Source organism: Hyperolius riggenbachi, chromosome 2 (assembly GCF_040937935.1).
Source record: "Hyperolius riggenbachi isolate aHypRig1 chromosome 2, aHypRig1.pri, whole genome shotgun sequence".
NCBI lineage: Eukaryota > Metazoa > Chordata > Amphibia > Anura > Hyperoliidae > Hyperolius > Hyperolius riggenbachi.
Window position 1 is genome coordinate 267210036 of NC_090647.1, and position 19747 is coordinate 267229782.

The 19747-nt window shown below is 42.0% G+C and overlaps 1 protein-coding gene and 1 long non-coding RNA gene across 4 annotated transcripts in view; one reads left to right on the plus strand and one right to left on the minus strand.

Moving 5' to 3' along the window:
* DOC2B (double C2 domain beta) overlaps window positions 1–19747 on the plus strand; it is a 704601-nt gene that overhangs the window by 457416 nt on the left and 227438 nt on the right. The gene's annotated exons all lie outside the window — the stretch shown is intronic.
* The window catches only part of LOC137546321 (uncharacterized), a 126092-nt gene that overhangs the window by 28990 nt on the left and 77355 nt on the right, over window positions 1–19747 (minus strand). The window contains exon 3 of the long non-coding RNA XR_011026238.1: window positions 6767–6900. This is a non-coding gene — a long non-coding RNA (uncharacterized lncRNA). The remainder of the gene's footprint in view (window positions 1–6766; window positions 6901–19747) is intronic.

Genomic DNA, 19747 nt, shown 5'->3' on the forward strand with positions numbered 1-19747 from the left:
ACAATCTAATCCTACCATAGTCATAGTCTAATGTCCTACCATATTATTATTATGTATTTATTTAGCACTGACATCTTCTGCAGCACTTTACAGAGTACATAGTCATGTCACTGACTGTCCTCAGAAGAAGTCACAATCTAATCCTACCATAGTCATGGTCTAATGTCCTACCATATTATTATTATGTATTTCAATAGCACTGAAATCGTCTGCAGCACTTAACTGAGTACATAGTCATGTCACTGACTGTCCTCAGAGGATCTTACAATCTAATCTCTGCTATATGTATAGTAAGTAGGATATCATGTTTTATTAGGAGAGGAGGCTTCATTCAAAGTTTCCTGTTGATGTCCACTGTCAGTGAATTACTAACTGCTGCTAAGTTCATGAACATTTGGCCCTGCTCATGATCCATCATTACCGCACCCACATTCCAGTGCACGGACAAGCCAATTTTTTGTCATGGCGCAGGTCAGCTACCCCTGCAGTGGATCTAGCACTTGCATAGCACCCTAAAAAAAAACATCTTGGAAGCCACCCCTGTTTACAATCCTCTGTCCTGTCTTCTCACTGCACCTCCTTCCTTCTAGCTTACTTACTCTCTGTACTGGGTTCCAGCCAGGTAGTCTAGATTGCACACCGCCACTGCAGACTGCACCATTTTTAGCTAGTCAGTCCTTGATTGATTTGAATTTGCTCCAGTCAGCTCCACACTGCAGTCAGAAGCATCTGATTTGCATGCTTGTTCAGTGTCTATGGCTAAATGTATTAGAGGCAGAGAATCAGCAGGGCAGCCAAGCACTGTGCATTCTTTAAATGGCAATAAATATGTCAGCCTCTATATCCCTCTTACCTCAGGTGTGTTTTCAAGTATAAAAGACAGAACCTGTCATGTCATGCTCTGTCTTGATGCAGGATTGGGGTTACGTTTTGCTTTTGTTCAGTAACCTGTATAATGCAGAGGTTACATGTATGCATCAAGAAATATTTCTGGGCTTCAGAGAAGGTTGCCATAGACTGTATTGGTAAATATATGCAAAGTGTAACTACACACAATTTTGGTATGGCCACACCCACTTTTAACTGCCTGTCATGGGCCCACAATTGGTATTTTGCACAGGGGCCAACTGCTGGCTTTGTCCGCCACTGATAGAAAGCATAGTAATCTGCTCGGCTATATGGTCTTATAGTCTTTGCATTGATTATGCGTACCTATATATTTTTTTACTGATTTCCTCAGACAATTTTCTCCTTTGTTTTCTCTGGTCCATGTTCAGAGTTGGATAAAGCATGGTACCAAACAAGAGAGCCCTACATCTTTTAAATAGGCTGAAAGACCTTTTGCACCATTTGCAATGCTATTATAGGAATAACAACAAAATGTGTCCAAGGCATTTTAGAATATCTTCTAGCAGAATAAGCAATGTCTTTAACATTTTCACTAACTTACTTTGGTTTACTTAATGACACACCAGTGACACATATACAGCAATATCCAGCAGTCAGTCACTTTCAGTACTCACCACTTTCTATTACACTGTACAAGTCAACAGCAATAAAACTCTTCATCTCCAGACAACATAATGCAATGTGAAAACAAAAGATTTGTGTGGAAATATACTTGCGATGGGAACCGAACCCAAACATTGTTTCTGTGTTTAAGAACATTTTAATTAATAACTAACAGCAATGCATAGCATGTAAGGCAACAATCCATGGTAGTGCTTTGCAAATTACAAATGACTTACATATCTCATATGAGGGATGGTTTACACGGATCATTTTTTGTGGTTAGCAAGTGGTTGAAAGCCTATTCATCACTTCACCAAATTAATGTTTCAAATAGGAGTTTGGTATCAGAAGTAGCCAGGCTTTCATCAACCACAGTGGTTGACCTGCTCTTTCCAATAAGACTTGTATTATAACGTGGTATGAGCAGTTGCAAGCCTTACTGAAAGCAGTGATGATGATGCTTCAGCAAGTAATGCTAACCTGGGCAGGAGTGGCATCACAATAGCAGCGCAACTAGTGTGGAACACATCTGGTAGGATCTTGACAACTGTCTGCACAACTCTCCAAAACATCTGGCAACGGCTTTGTACAACCATGTATGTGTGTGCTTGGTAGTAAACTGTTGATTGAAGTTGCTGGGAGAAGTGGTATCCACACTACCATGTGCCATCCATGTTAATAATATTAATAATTCATTTTTTTGTATAGCGCTTTTCTCCTGTCGGACTCAAAGCGCTTGTGAGGCAGCCACTAGAGCGCACTCAGTAGGCAGTGTTAGGAAGTCTTGCCCGAAGAACTCCTTACTGAATAGCTTACTGAACTTAATGGCTTACTGAACAGGAAGAGCCGAGATTTGAACCCAGGTCTCCTACGTCAGAGGCGGAGCCCTTAACCATTATACTTTCCAGCCACATGTTAACTAGCCCTAGAGGTAACACTTGTGTGCATTTTTGCTGTTATATCCCCTTTAGTTTTATCTCATCACCGGAATTACTGAATACCAGACAATGTGAAAATGTCATAGTTTATATTCATCTGCCAGTTATTTAATTGCTAATGGGATCTTAATTGTGCATGAATAAGTTATGTAATATGCTACGGAAAAGGTCTGCATTTGCTTGCGATTAATGTAAATACAGAATCCCATTTCTGACTCATGTAGGTAGCTTTACTTTATCCCAATTAACTGCCACTGATGTTAGAAGAATGTCTGGGTAAATGGCACAGACATTCTAATAAGGTCAGGCAGAAAGATCAGTTGTACATCAATGTTATTAGTTGTCATAGTTCTTGTACTGTGAAATGTGTAAATAATAATACCTATCTTTGACCCTGTGAGCTAACAGCTTGACTGCTGATTCTTTTAACTGGTGCACCAATCATGTGCCTATTAAAGCTTAAAACTCTGGGCACAAATGTTTTCCTTGTCTTGGGTAGTAACAATTCTTTATTCTATAAGCCGCTTGATTACCTGATGTCAAATAAAACACTTTTAAAGTGCCTGGTCAAGAGCTCTATAGACAGCTAGTATTCTTGCTGGGCTGTGGGCTGCTCTCTTTTCAGAAAGATCTGTCAATGTGACACAGAGGATAGAACTCTTACATGACTTCTCATCCGCAAAGACTGCCGTCACCACTCAGCAGGTATCTGGGTCTCACAGCTGCTCACCCTAAGCCTTGCTGCCACACAGCAGACAGCAACAACCGAGTGTTTTTATATAGCTCCACCACCAAACAGATTGGTCCAGGTAAACCCCATCCCCGAACCACACACAAATCATAGCCCCTCACCCTTTCCTTTGCAGTCCACATTATGAGACAGCAGCAATCGCTTTTGGGCTCCCAGCCCTAATGTCTGGCCCACAAAGAGAAGTCTCCCATAGATTTCAATATCTCAGGATTCCTAATAAACTGAAAAGGTCGCCATAGCATAAAAATCTTTTATTCAAATAGTGTATAAAAAGTAATGCACTCACGTTTAGTATTCCAATAAAAAGCATATAAAACAGCAGACTCTCTGGCTCCACCCAACAAATCTTCGGGATAAAGCGGTCTGCTGTTTTATGATATGCTTTTTATTGGAATACTAAACGTAAGTGCACTACTGTTTACATGCTATTTGAATTAAAGATTCATGTGTGAGTGCAGGCTCCAACATTTGGACTTTGTTATATATGACTTGTGTAGAGATGATATAGAGTATGTTATATAGATTTTTCTATAGTGGAACCCGTTAACTACCTTTGCAAGCTAAGCTTTGGATTTTACAAACTAAAGCATCAGTTTAGTATATAAATTACTCCTGTCTTTTTTTATGTAGAAATTTTGGAAATGAACCACCTCTCCCTATGACTTTGAGAAGCAATCCCAAGTAATTTCTGTGGAGACTGGCAGGAGAGACACCAGCACTTTGCGTAAGATTGATCTGATCATTCCTGTACAAATTTGAGGGCTAATACTGGAGTGATATAAAGTACATTTGTCCCCACCTTTCACATTTAACTTTAGTGCCCTTTCAGATTGGTCTGGTGCATCACATTAATGCACTGCTACTACAGCCTAATGAATGTCTATGGGGAAGTTCATACTTCCCACGTTGCGGCACGCTGCACCAGAAGTGCCCACATTAATGCTAGGGCATACCTATGTTACCGTACGGCTCCTGTGGCAGCCGGAAAGTCATGTTAGTCTATGGGGACGCAAGGTATTTAAAAACGTTGGCGTTGCAACATTGCAGCGTGCATGCGTGGAAGCTTATTTTTACCATACATACCTGAAGCAGGAAGTGACCGCAAGCACTTCCTGCTTGGTCGAATGCAAAACAAGGAACACTGTACTAACACGGTGTTCCCTGAAGGTCTGTTTCTGGCGAGGCAGTGTGGCGGGTGTGACACACTGCATTGCTAAAGCCAATATACAGTATGAAACTAGCCTGAATCTAGAACTATAATATATTATCTTATCTATTTACAGTTCTTACAAGCCGTGTATGTTTGTGACTGTATATGTCTATCCACTCATATCCATGCTATTGCTGAAGTGTCCATAGGGCCCAGGAATCAGATCTCCATCAATATGTTGATAGGCTATTGGGCATAGACTAGACTCACCCCTGAGGTTTTTATTTTCTAAAACAAACACATTATTCTTCTTGTTTTTTTTGTAATATGGATATGTTTGTATTGCAAATGCTGTTTTTGCCTTATGTTTCTTTGAAATGTTGGTATTCTAAATTTATAAAGTATTCTTTGTATGAAGCTTTGATGTAACAAAATTTGTATGATTTACTATATATGCAATATTACTAATAACATTATTGAAACAGAATTTGCAGAAATGTAAAAGGTAAATTTTAATGCTTAATACATGTCAGTACCCTCCAAAAGAGTTCAGTAAGTGAAAATGGACCAATTCGCCGTGAATTCAAACTCAGAACTTTTCCTTGCCTGATTTTGGCAGACAGGCTAGAAAGATTAGGAATGTTTTGAATAATTAGGCATTTGAGGGCATTGACCATTCTTTCTACTGACCTGATCTTCTGAATATGTCCTGCCATCAAACCTTAGAAAGAAGCATTCCAAAAGAATAAAAATAAAACCTGAAATATGCATATACAGTGTGTGTGTGTGTGTATATATATATATATATATATATATATATATATATATATATATATATTTGTGTGCTATGTGAGTTAAAGGGGGAACTGAAGAGAGAGGTATATGGAGGCTGTCATGTTTATTTCCTTTTAATCAATACCAGTTGCCTGGCAGCCCTGCTGGTCTGTTTCTCTGCAGTAGTATCTGATTAAAACCAGAAACAAGCATGCAGCTAGTCTTGTCAGATCAGACTTATAAGTCTGAACCACTGAAACACCTGATCTGCTGCATGCTTGTTCAGGGGCTATGGCTAATAGTATTAGAAGCAGAGGATCAGCAGGGCTGCCAGGCAACTGGTATTGTCTAAAAGGAAATAAACATGGCAGCCTCCACATACCTCTCTCTTCAGTTCCCCTGTAAACTCAGGGGGGGACACGTATAAAGTTTTTCATAGCTTTAGGACCTTTCCTTCCTTCTTGACTCAGCTTAGAGCTTCTCAGCATCCCCCTTGTATTGTAACTTAATATTCACAATCTGCATAATACAGTAGTCCAAGCTGAGTTGTACATAACGTCTTGTAAAGCATCTATTGAAGGAGAGTGATTTTAGTTAGCTTGCACAACTCTTTACAATACATTGATTGAAAAAAAAATTCCAGTCAATGACACAGTAAGCTATTTTTGACAGTTTGCCATGTCCTCAGAGTGTGTGGAAAAGAGAGTTTATGTCCAATGGCACAATGAAACCTGGAAGTTCAGCCAGCATGGAGTCACTGTATTGTTACAGTTCTGCATACAGTTTGTCAGCACACAGAGCACTGGAAAGACAAGACACTGCACTATATATATATATATATATATATATATATATATATATATATATATATGTATGTGTGTGTGTATATATATATATATATACATATAGAGAGAGAGGACAGAATTTTGATACACGTCTTGGTTTTGGTTTGAACATTGAACTGGAGTAACAATTGTAAGAAAGCATTTTAAAACTTTTATGTCCTTTAAAATGTATCAGCTGTACATGTTTTATACGCTCCCTCTAGCCAGCCGGTTTATTCACCTATTTAAATCAGTCTGGCGATAACGCACAAAATGGACAAATACAGAAGAATATCATTTAAGTTTTAGCAGCAGGATTTGTAAAACTCTGTTAATCTCACTCCAGAATTGGACAGTGTTTTTAGTAGAAGAACTGTTTAGGTTTTTTTTCAGATATCTTTTATGCATCTTCCAAATGAGGTTTGAGGTTTTAGATGGGATAGAGGGAGATTTTTGAATATGGAATTGCTAACAGTAGTAGATGTATCATCCTGGTTTAAAACTTCTTAGAAAAATAAATAAGCTGGTTTGATGGAGACTTCATATAGCTGTCTGTGCTTGATTACATTGATGGATTGCCAGTAATTATCACTTCAGTTGTGTGCTAGTGGCTGCCGCACTATATAACAATACTGATTGGTCATGGTTTTTCAGCATCTCAAAACACACATGGAAAAGGCACTCAAACTTATCACGTGTGTCCGAGCCTTTTGACATTATTATATTAACCACTTCCCTACTCTTGCCACCCTCCTCTATGTCGCTGATTACTTCACTTCAGGCACAGGGGTGTAGATAAGTGTCTCTGTTTACTTACCGCCACTGCTCATGATCATTGCATCTCTCTCATTCGCATTAGCCGCAATCCTGTCCCTCCGTGATCAGGGAATGAGGAACAGCTGTTTTCAAAACCGATCACTGTGTCTGTGATAAATCGCAGCTACCGAGGCTCTGATAAAAAAAAGACAATGTAAACACTGTCATGTGTCATGAGGGTGTATTACTGCAAGTTATTGAATGGAAGAAACGTAATGTAAAAATTGCTCTGGTTTTGAAGGGGAAAAAACCTGTAGTAGGGAAGTGCTTAACCACTTTACCCCCACGTGTACGCATTTCTCTGTCCCTTTTTCCATCCTTTCAACCCCAGGGATGGAGAAATGCGTACTTTCCGCGCTCCCGCTCGCTCTAGCACTCCCGCTAGTAAACACGCCACCGGCCGCTCGCCCGTAGATCAATGAACGGGAAATCCATTCTCGTTCGTTGATCTAAGCCCGCAATGATCCACTGCTTATCCGATAAGCAGCGCGATCATTGTGAAAAAAAAGTTCTCAGCCTCCTAGTACTTCCTGCAAGGGTCCGGAAGGACGCTTGCAGGTCGCATTAAGCAAAAAGTTAATGTTGCCATCTTGTGGCCAAATAGTAAAACTACACCCTAAAGCATTTTTCACATACAAATAAATGAGTTTTACACTAAAAATCAACTCCTTACCTCCAACACTCCCCAATGTTTTTCTTTTTGTAATTAAAGAAAAAAAATTACAATGAAAAAAAAAATACATAAATAGTTACCTTAGGGACTGAACTTTTTAAACATTTATGTCAAGAGGGTATAACACTGTTACTTTATAAACTATGGGCTTGTAATTAGGGATGGACGCAAAACTGAAAAAAATGCACCTTTATTTCCAATTAAAATATTGGCGCCAAACATTGTGATAGGGACATAATTTAAACGGTTTTATAACCGGGACAAAAGGGCAAATATATTTCATGGGTTTTAATTACAGTAGCATGCATTATTTAAAAACTATAAAGGCCAAAAACTGAAAAATAAATTTTTTCCCCACATTTTTTCCTATTTTCCCATTAAAACACATTTAGAATAAAATAATTCTTGGCATAATGTCCCACCTAAAGAAAGCCTAATTGGTGGCGGAAAAAACAAGATATAGTTCATTTCATTGTGATAAGTAATAATAGTTATAGACGAATGAATGGAAGGAGAGCTGAAAGGTGAAAATTGCTCTGGTGGTCAAGGGGTAAAACCCCTCAGTGGTGAAGTGGTTAAAGCATATCTGAAGTGACATAAGATAAACATAGGTATGTAGAGTCCTAGTCCTACTAAGAAACTGTTTAAAGTTGCTTCGTTTTTCTGGAGAGAAAGTGTTAAAAAAAAACTAGTGTTATCTATGCAGATGAGCTTGTCAAACCGCTTGTTGAATTTATAGGCGGCAATGAAAAATAAATAAAGCTAGAATATTATTTTTTCAGGCTAAGAAAAGGCTGCTGATAAGTACAGGAAAGTTTAAGGTGTCATTTGTTCTGTTTGTTTCGCAGCTCAACAAAGCAGATGTTATATCAGACAAGTCCTAGCTGCTGCTTAGAATGCAGTGCAAGCCCTTAAATTGTAAATAAAAATATGATTCACTTCTATGTTACTAATATTCTATTTACCATTAGTAAATCACATCCAAATTATCTCATGCATTAATTTTCACTTCAGGTTTGTTTTAAAAATATATTTCATACATATAATATAATCAGGTTTTTGTTTCTGGACGTGCCTGTCTTTTATTTCTATATGTTTGATTTTCTGATCCTATACATTTCTGAATACTTATTATACTGCCAGTCAGTGGGAATATAAAAACAAGCTTGACCCTAAAAGTTAAGAAGTTACTGCAGTCAGCAGGGTGACTAATCATACAAGTTTACTGCTGAAAATCTGTAGTTGTAGATATACTAGAGTCTTTTTGAAAATCGTTTTCGATAAGAAGCTGGAGATACCTTGGGTGGCCGTGTTATAGGAAGTTACAGGGATTAGAGGTGTGTGATTGCTTACCAAGGAGGATTAGTGTTTCTCATTACCTATGTCATTCCTTTGCTTGTATTTATTTATTTCAATTTTGTACCCTTGATTCTGTGATGCACACAAAGTTAGATATGTGTCCAACATTCAGTTGGATCCAGAAGGTAAAACCGCATTCAATTCATAATACAGTATAAAAAGATAATAGTAATACTGAATTTTAAGTCGCCTCAGGAGCAAGTGTGTCTCTCTGTGTGCGTGCATTTTTTTTTTCCCTCAGACTGAGTATTTCCATATTTAATGAGCATAACTGCATCCTGTTGTCAGAGTGGATATGTATGTTGTTAAATATCAAAGACCCAACTATTGCAGGGCATAACTTTGTGGACTTCCTACACCTTAACCGCTCCCCACCTGCCCATAGACAATACAAAACATCCTATTTGCACTAAACAATGTATTTTAAAATGTCCGTTTTTATTATCAAAAACCTAATTGGTTAAAATGGGTAGTTCATATGTGTGAACGAACTCACTGTGAAGGTCTTGTAATTAAGACTACCAGTATAACACTTGCAGGGGTCCTCGCTTATCCGCCTCCACTTTGCGTCACATATAAAGTGGGGTGTAGCTATCCCGCAGTGATGATTGGTATACTGCACAGTTTAAAAATGTATGTGGAGCTTAAAGAGTCACCTCCAGTGGATAACTTAACCACTCCAGGTGTGCTCCAAGTCATATAAGATCACCACACGCATGTAATGCTAACTGGGAGGATGAACCAAATTATTTGCACAAGGGGTGCACTGTGCTGTGCATGAACTTTGACATGGTCATGTTTCACCTAACGGCTTCATCAGAAAGTGCTATTCAAATATACAGTATCACCCAATCACCCTATATACATTATTCACATTTACATCATCCCCCCATATAATAGCTGCCCCACTTTTTTAATACTTATTCATGCCTTTTAATCATGTTTGTATTTGTGATTGTTTTTTTAAGTGTTGAAATAAAATGTTTATTTTCTTTTTTTTAAATGAACAAATTAATGAATTTTGTCTCTCTACTTCTTATGCCCAGAGATGCAAACCGTGAAACAGTATAATTCAAATGGGATGTTGGGGAATGTATTTCTAATACCTTTTGGTAAAATAAACTAAGTCTACTATTTACATCAAGAACAAATGTTTTCAGTCATCTTAAGACATAATAGTTCTCCAGTGTACTGCATAAAAATATTGGCTTCATGTTTACTGCTAGAACAAGATGTTCAAGTATTTCTCTGTTCAGTAACAGCAGAACTATTTGGTTAATGTCTTGAAGCTGAACTTCAGGCAAACAAATACATATGCAGGCAAAATATACTGTAGCCATGGGCGTCTGCACATATGGCAAATTCGGGCGTCTGCCCGACCCTGGCCGCTCGCTGCCCCCCCTGGCCAAGTGCCCGTGCGGCCAGCAGGAGGGGAGCAGCGCAGAGAAGAGGGAGAGCTGTGGGTACAGTGGGGAAGGGCGGACGTCCCCCCCCCCCCCCCCCTTCCCTCACCTTAGAGGGCTCTTCCTCCCTCGCTCTCCCCTCCGGAACGAAGTGTTGTGCAGCGGTTGGGCAGCAGGCAGAACTTACCTCCGTCTCGCTCCAGCGCCGGAAGTTCTGGTGCCGCTGTCTGGTCTGGACCAGACCAGACTAGCGGCGAATACATCCGGCGCCTGAACGAGACAGAGGTAAGTTCCGCCCGCTGCCCAGCCGCTGCACAAGACTTTGTTCCGGAGGGGAGAGCGAGGGAGGGAGAGCCCCCTAAGGTGAGGGAAGAGGGGGAGACGTCCGCCCTTCCCCACTGTGCCCACAGCTCTCCCTCTTCTCTGCGCTGCTCCCCTCCTGCTAGGGGCACATCTGAGCTACTTATACTGGGCACATATACCCCTGGCTACATATACTGGGGGCATATACCCCTGGCTACATAAACTGGGCACATATACCCCTGGCTACATATACTGGGCACATATACCCCTGGCTACATATACTGGGCACATATACCCCTGGCTACATATACTGGGCACATATATCCCTTTCTACATATACTGGGCACATATACCTCTGGCTTCATATACTGGGCACATATACCCCTGGCTACATATATTGGGCACATATACCCCTGGCTGCATATACTGGGGGCATATACCCCTGGCTACATATACTGGGCACATATATCCCTTTCTACATATACTGGGCACATATACCTCTGGCTTCATATACTGGGCACATATACCCCCTGACTACATATACTGGGCACATATACCCCTGCCTACATATACTGGGCACATATACCTCTGGCTACATATACGGGGCACATATACCCCTGGCTACATATACTGGGCACATATACCCCTGGCTACATATACTGGGCACATATACCTCTGGCTTAATATACTGGGCACATATACCCCTGGCTACATATACTGGGCACATATACCCCTGGCTACATATACTGGGCACATATACCCCTGGCTACATATACTGGGCACATATACCCCTGGCTACATATACTGGGCACATATACCCCTGCCTACATGTACTGGGCACATATAACCCTGGCTACATATACTGGGCACATATACCCCCTGACTACATATACTGGGCACATATACCCCCTGACTACATATACAGGGCATATATACCCCTGCCTACATATACGGGGCACATATACCCCTGGCTACATATACTGGGCACATATACCCCTGGCTACATATACTGGGCACATATACCCCTTTCTACATATACTGGGCACATATACCTCTGGCTTCATATACTGGGCACATATACCCCTGGCTACATATACGGGGCACATATTCCCCTGGCTACATATACGGGGCACATATACCCCTGGCTACATATACTGGGCACATATACCCCTGGCTACATATACTGGGCACATATACCCCTGCCTACATGTACTGGGCACATATAACCCTGGCTACATATACTGGGCACATATACCCCCTGACTACATATACTGGGCACATATACCCCCTGACTACATATACTGGGCACATATACCCCTGCCTACATATACGGGGCACATATACCCCTGGCTACATATACTGGGCACATATACCCCTGGCTACATATACTGGGCACATATACCCCTTTCTACATATACTGGGCACATATACCTCTGGCTTCATATACTGGGCACATATACCCCTGGCTACATATACGGGGCACATATACCCCTGGCTACATATACTGGGCACATATACCCCTGGCTACATATACTGGGCACATATACCCCTGCCTACATATACTGGGCACATATAACCCTGGCTACATATACTGGGCACATATACCCCTGACTACATATACTGGGCACATATACCCCTGGCTACCTGTTCTGGGGACATCTCTACCCCTGGCTACCTGTTCTGGGGACATCTATACCACTGGCCGTCTATTCTGGGGACACCTATAGACCTGGGGCTACCTATTTTTGGGGAACCACTGCTGTCAGATTGAGTGTATTTTGGGGAACTGCTGCCAGGTGAGAGGTGTCTACCATATTAAGGGGGCATTCTGCCTATTTATGTGAAATGCTGTCTATTCATGTGCCTCATGACTGCTGAATTTGTCTCGTTGGGGGCCTCATGATTGCTGAATTTGTCTAGTTGGGAGCCTCATGATTGCTGAATTTGTCTTGTTGGGGGTCTCATGATTGCTGAGTTGGTCATGTTGGGGGCCTCACGATTGCTGAATTTGTCTTGATGGGGGGGCCTCATGATTGCTGAATTTGTCTTGTTGGGGGTCACATGATTGCTAACTGCGAGACTATGGAAAAAGCTGAATCATCATATGAGACAATAGCATTAAACCTACTTTTTCAGCTTTTTAAAACAGAAAATGAAACTGGGAGGTTCTAAAAAAATGAACACATTTTTCAGGAGTCGGATGGGTGAAATTGTTTATTTTCAACTTGGATTTTCCATAATGTTCATGTATGAGTTAAAACATTTGTATTTAGTTTAAATTGCTGTTGGCACTTTGCGATAGTAAAGTGACTTTTGGGTTGCAGTTTGGGCACTCGACCTTCAAAAGGTTCGCCACCACTGTCCTAATCTAATGTCCCACCATTGCTAAGTTCATGTAAACTTGTCTCCACCCGCGACCACGCCCACATTCTGGTTCATGACCACACCCATTTTTCGGCGCGCGCCGCATGACATATTCACATTTTTTTTGAAGCGCTACATGCGCCACCCCAATTTTTCTTTAGTCTTCCGTCCCCCCTTTTTGCCCCACCCCCCTGGAAAATTTTCTGCCCATGACTGTAGCATATGCAGGACTGGGTTTAATTGCAGGAGCCTAAATGCACAGAAATGTCACCTCTCAAAACATGCAACCGTTTGCATGTGATTGCACCTGCAACGTCTAATGCTACTAAAAGTAGTAGTCCAAAGGCACCTGGATGGCAAGAGCTGTGGAAGCCCTTTGCAATACTGGTGATTGTTTGGGTGTTGGTGGGAAGCAGCCACCTCTGCAGCACTGGCACTACTTAGTAGTTGGTACATGCCTATATTATAAGAAATACCACACTAATGCTTAGCACAGACATTTTCACAACCATGTACGTGTGTATTTGTCCTTCAAGAGGCTCACAGTCTATTACATGCTCTCATCTTGACCAGTTTGATCATATCCTAGTATTACCAACAAATCTCTCCGCTCTGCTAACAATATTCTCCTGTCTTCCTCTCTGTTCACCTTTTCTCACTCCTGATAACAAGACTTCTGTTATCTCCTCCCCTCCTCTGGAACTCCTTCCCTCAACACATCCAACACTCACCCACACTTACCCTTTTTAGGCATAACCTGAAAACTCACATCTCCAGGCAAGCATATTCTCTCCCTTACACACCCTGTCCACTGACCACCATTTTACCTTTATCTTATACACTTACTCTTATTCTCTTACCTTTATCTTATACACAGCTTCCTTCATCTAGTGTCCCATCTCTTAACCCTTTAGACTGTAATGTAAATTGGCCAGGGCTCTCTTCCCCTTTTGTCTCACAACGTTGTGTAATGTGCGTATATATCCTTAACCCCTATGAAAAAAATCTGTAGATTTGTTCATCAGCTGTAATCCACCATTGTCTTGTATAGTTAACTGTTGTATCGTTTATATGGTATTGTTATACCTTGTATTCTGTTGCTGGCACTATATACTGTATATTCTGGGGTATAAGACTACTTTTTAACCCTTGAAATTCTTTTGAAAAGTCAGGGGTCGTCTTGTACGCCGGTTGTCATTGATGCCGGGTGATACGCCCTATCCTGTTACTGCCTCTCAGATCTCGCTACTGAGGACTGTAGTGAAGCGGCATAGGCGCACATGTGCAAGATCTGAGAGGCAGAGAAAGAGGTAAATAGGATACAAGGGCGGGGCCAGAAGGATAAAAGAGGCGTGTTTTATGGGGACAGCACAATCTATTCTACCATACCCCTCTGATAAACAGGGAGAGCTAACCAATCCACTTAGGGAGAGTTGACCAATCCAACCAGTCAATTGCCTATAGACGGTTATACACTGGGTACCGCATACAGTACAACACCAGTATCTGTTCATACATAACACCAGTATATGATGTTCTTTAATGTTTATTTGGTGTGCATTTGAGGAGGGGTAGTCTTATATGGCAAGTATATCCCAAACTCTATATTTTAATTGGAAAAGTTGGGGGGTCGTCTTATACGCCCAATCGTCTTATACGCCGGAATATACGGTATTTATTATTTATTTATTGTATTTATATAGCGCCAACATATTATATTACGCAGCGCTTTATATAATTGTATATAATGATATATAATGATAATGTACTAGGTGTTCAAAATCTCAATTTAAAGTGCCCCCACAGGGAGAAGGATATGAAGGCTGCCATATTTATGTTCTTTTAAACCAGTGCTGTCCAACTTCATGGGCATGGAGGGCCATTTTTTTTTCAGACCCCATGGTGGAGGGCCGAAGGTTCTTGCTAGAGCCGCAGACCCCCCCCCCCCCCCCGGAAAAAAATGCAATTAAAGGACAGTTAGATTGGCAGCACTTTTCACAAAATGCAATTTACAATAATGGTGAAGTTGTGTGGCACGCCAGAAAACACAAGTGTTCCGTTGAGAGCCGCGCCTAGCGCGCCGCGCCGAACAGTGGGTGTGGCCATGGACCAGAATGCGGGTGTGGCCACGGGTGGAGACAAATTTACATGAACTTAGCAATGTGGGACATTAGATTAGGACAGTGGTGGTGAACCTTTTGGAGGCCGAGTGTCCAAACTGCAACCCAAAAGTCACTTCTCTATCGCAAAGTGGCAACAGCAATTTAAACTACATACAAACGTTTTAACTCATACATGAACATTATGGAAAATCCAAGTTGAAAATAAACTCTGAAGATAAACAATTTCATCCATCCTACTCCTGAAAAATGTATTTTTTTTTTTAGAACCTCCCAGTTTTATTTTCCGTTTTAAAAAGCTAAAAAAGGTTTAATGCTATTGTCTCATGATGATGATTCAGCTTTTCCATAGTCTCGCAGTTCGCAATCATGTGACCCCCAACAAGACAAATTTAGCAATCATGAGGCCCCCAACAAGACAAATTCAGCAATCATGAGGCCCCCAACAAGGCACATTCAGCAATCATGAGGCCCCCAACAAGGCACATTCAGCAATCATGAGGCCCCCAACAAGACAAATTCAGCAATCATGAGGCCCCCAACAAATTATGAGGCTCCCAACAAGACAAAATCAGCAATCTTGAGGCCCCCAACAAGGCAAATTCAGCAATCGTGATGCCCCCAACAAATATGGCCCCCAACAAGACACATTCAGCAATCATGAGGCCCCCAACACAACAAATTCAGCAGTCATGAGGCACATAAATAGAGAGCATTTCACATAAATAGGCAGAATGCCCCTTTAATATGGTAGACACCTCTTACCTGGCTTCTGTATTCTCCTCTACTGGCTGCTGTGCCTGGCTGGCCTGGCAATAGTGTTTTCGGCCAGATTGGTGATGGTGTGTGGGCTGAAAGGCCTTGCGGTGCTGCTGTGGCCGGGCTGGCGGTGATGCTGCGGTGTGGCCGGATGAGGTAGTAACAGGTGTCCCCCCAGTTAGTTAGTGACAGGTGTCCCCCCAGTTAGATAGTGACAGGTGTCCCCCCAGTAAGTGACAGGTGCCCCCCCCAGTTAGATAGTGACAGGTGCCCCCCCCCAGTTAGAGTGACAGGTGCCCCCCCCAGTTAGATAGTGACAGGTGCCCCCCCCCCAGTTAGAGTGACAGGTGCCCCCCCAGTTAGAGTGACAGGTGCCCCCCCAGTTAGATAGTGACAGGTGCCCCCCCCCAGTTAGAGTGACAGGTGCCCCCCCAGTTAGAGTGACAGGTGCCCCCCCCGTTAGAGTGACAGGTGCCCCCCCAGTTAGATAGTGACAGGTGCCCCCCCAGTTAGAGTGACAGGTGCCCCCCCCAGTTAGAGTGACAGGTGCCCCCCCCCCAGTTAGAGTGACAGGTTCCCCCCAGTTAGAATGACAGGTTCCCCCCAGTTAGAGTGACAGGTGCCCCCCCAGTTATAGTGACAGGTTCCCCCCAGTTAGAGTGACAGGTGCCCCCCCCCCCCCCCCAGTGACAGGTTTTCCCCCAGTCAGTGTCCATTGCCTCGCTCCTGTGCTCCGCTGCCTCACAGCTCAGACCTCACAGATCGCGGCGACTGAAACAAGCAGAGCGCGCGCATAACACCCGCGCGGCAGAACGTCACATGCAGAAGTGATTGGTTTCACTTCTGCATGTGACGTACTCCGTGCGGGTGTTATGCGGGCGCTCTGTCTGCCTCCTGTCGCCGCGATCTGTGAGGTCTGAGCTGAGCTGTGAGGCAGCGGGGACACAGGAGAGGCCACACAAGAGGGAGCAGGCATGGCGCCCATAGCGCACGCCATGCCTGCATCTCGGGGAGAGGAGCGGGCCGCAACAGGAGGCCTGGCGGGCCGGATGCGGCCCGCGGGCCGCCAGTTGGACAGAGCTGTTTTAAACAATGCCAATTGCCTGTCGGTCCTGTTGTTTTTTTGCTGTTAATACTTAGTCACAGATGCAGAATAAGCACGGAGATCAGGTGCTCTTATTGAAGTTTGACCACACTAACTGCTTGTGCCAGTTCAAACACTACTAGGCCCACAAAGATCAACAGTCAGCCCGACAACTGTCATTTTTTAGAGGGAAATAAATATGGCAGTCTCTATCTCTCACTATAGGGTTACTTTAAAGGGGCACTAGAGCGAAAAACTGTAAAATTTTAAATATGTGCAAACATATACAAATAAGAAGTACATTTTTTTTCCACAGTAAAATGAGCCATACATTACTTTTCTCCTATGTTGCTGTCACTTACAGTAGGTAGTAGAAATCTGACAGAAGTGACAGGTTTTGGACTAGTCCATCTCTTTATAGGGGTTTCTCAGGGATATATTTATTTTCAAAAGCACTTGGTGAATGGCAGTTGCTCTGTCCAACTGCCAAAAAACTGTGTAGCGAGCAGGGAAGCTGGCCAGCATCATTGTTTAAATCCTTTTTAGGGGATCTCTTTATAAAGAATAAAAGCCTTGCTGAGAATCCCCTATGAAGAGATGGACTAGTCCAAAACCTGACACTTCTGTCAGATTTCTACTGCCTACTGTAAGTGACAGCATTATAGGAGAAAATTAATTTGTCTCATTTTACTCTGGGAAAAATGTACTTCTTATTTGTATATGTTTAAACATATTTTAAATTTTACAGTTTTTCGATGTGCACCTTTAAAGGAGAACTGTAGTGAGAGGTATATGGAGGCTGCCATATTTATTTCCTTTTAAGCAATACCAGTTGCCTGGCTTTCCTGCTGATCTATTTGGCTGAAGAAGTGTCCAATCACACCAGAAACAAGCATGCAACTAATCTTGTCATATCTGTCAAAATTGTCAGAAACACTTCATCTGCTGCATGCTTGTTCAGGGTCTATGGCTGAAAGTATTAGAGGCAGAGGATCAGCAGGATAGCCAGGTAACTGGTATTGCTTAAATGAAAATAAATATGGCAGCCTCCATAACCCTTTCACTACAGTTCTCCTTTAATGAAATGTTTCTTTTTCCAACCGGCATATTTAAATGTATTATGGCGTAATTCACATTACAGTTAAGCAGTGCCTCTCTTTAAACTCTCTAAATTTCATATGTTTTTAGAGCAATGTATAATTGCAGCTTACGTTCATGTTTCAAAAACATATTGAGCAGAAGATAACTCTGCAAAAGTCTATAATTAATCTCCACCTACACTAATATATGACAAACCATATCTAACTTGTCATTCAATGCCAGAAACATCTCATTATATTTAAGTAATCTTAAACTTCTCAATCTAATGAAAGCCGTACATTAGTGTTGCTGTATATTTAGCAATGTTTTGTGAGCTGTGCGGAGTACTTACTTAAATAATTCAGCATCATCTGAGAACAATATATCTTCCAACTGCTTACAGTCCTTTCAATAAAGTACAGAAAACTGAAGTTCTTTATGAAACTGAAAGACCTTTATGTTCTATTGTGATAACTAAATGTTACCCGTCCAGCAGGTCATTGGAGAAAATCAAGCCAAAAACGCAGTGCCTCGGAAAACACTCTGATGAGTTATTAAATATTTCATAACAAACGACTGGGCTGCACTTGTAAGTGAATGATGCTAGGCCAGACTAAAGTATAACAAAGCTCACAGCATTTTCTCTTGGCATTGAAGAATCATTTGTACGATAGGCCAAACGAGTTCATAGAGTAAATTCTACAAGACCTGTGAGCTTTAATAGTGAGATGGAAAGGGTTTCAGCTTTTTACAGAACACTTCTGATATAATGTGGGGACACAGTCAGGAAGAGGACAATTGATAATAACTGTGACATGTAAAGAAACACGAACTTCAAGGCAAACATACTTCCATAGGTGGCAAATTAAGTATTTAAGGTGAAACATCACAGTCATGTAAAAAATGTCTAACAATTGCCTCAAGTCCAGTAATTGCAATTGGGTCGACACATTTTCAAAGGGGCATTACAGTGAAATATAGATTTTGTGATTTTCCTAAAAGCAAGTTTCTATTAGAAAGAGTAACACGTATTAGACAGTGCTTTGGTTTACAAAGGCCATCTGGATAATTTATAGCCCAGATACAGATACATGCCAATACAAGGAAAGGTAGGCTGCGTGATTAGGGCTAAAATCTTTCTTCTCTCTGTCAACTCACAGCCCTGTCCTAGTGCAAGTTCATTCAGGAGAAAGTACTGGGCTTTGGAATGTCTTAGGTAAATAAATAGGCTGCCTGTTTATTTACCTAACACCTTTCACAGCATTACGAGAACGGACTTGCATTACTCTGAGCTGACAAGAGGAAAGAGATGGCTATAATCACACAGCGTAACTGATGCAGAGTCCTTCATTTCCTTTGCCTTGTGACGGGACACAGGATGTGTTTTTGAGCTATAAATTATACAGATGAGCTTTGTAAACAAAATCACCATCTAATATGTGGTGCTCCTTCTAATATAAACTTACAATTATGGAAATCCCAAGAGCTTATATTTCACTGTAATGTCCCTTTAAAGTGATCCTTAAGTCAGAAAAAAAGAGCTTCCAATAGCCCCCTGCAGCTGTCCGGTGCCCTCGCCGTCTCCCTCCGATCCTCCTGGCCCCGCCGGCAGCCACTTCCGGTTTCGCAGTCAGGAGCTGACAGGCTGGGAGCGCAGTGATTCTTCGTGTTCCCAGCCACAATTGCACCCTCTATGCTACTATATGCTTCATGCTATATGCTATAGTAGCATAGAGGGCGCAATTGTGGCTGGGAACGCGAAGAATCACTCGCGTTCCCAGCCTGTCGGATTCTGACGGCGAAACCGGAAGTGGCTGCCGGCGGGGACAGGAGGATC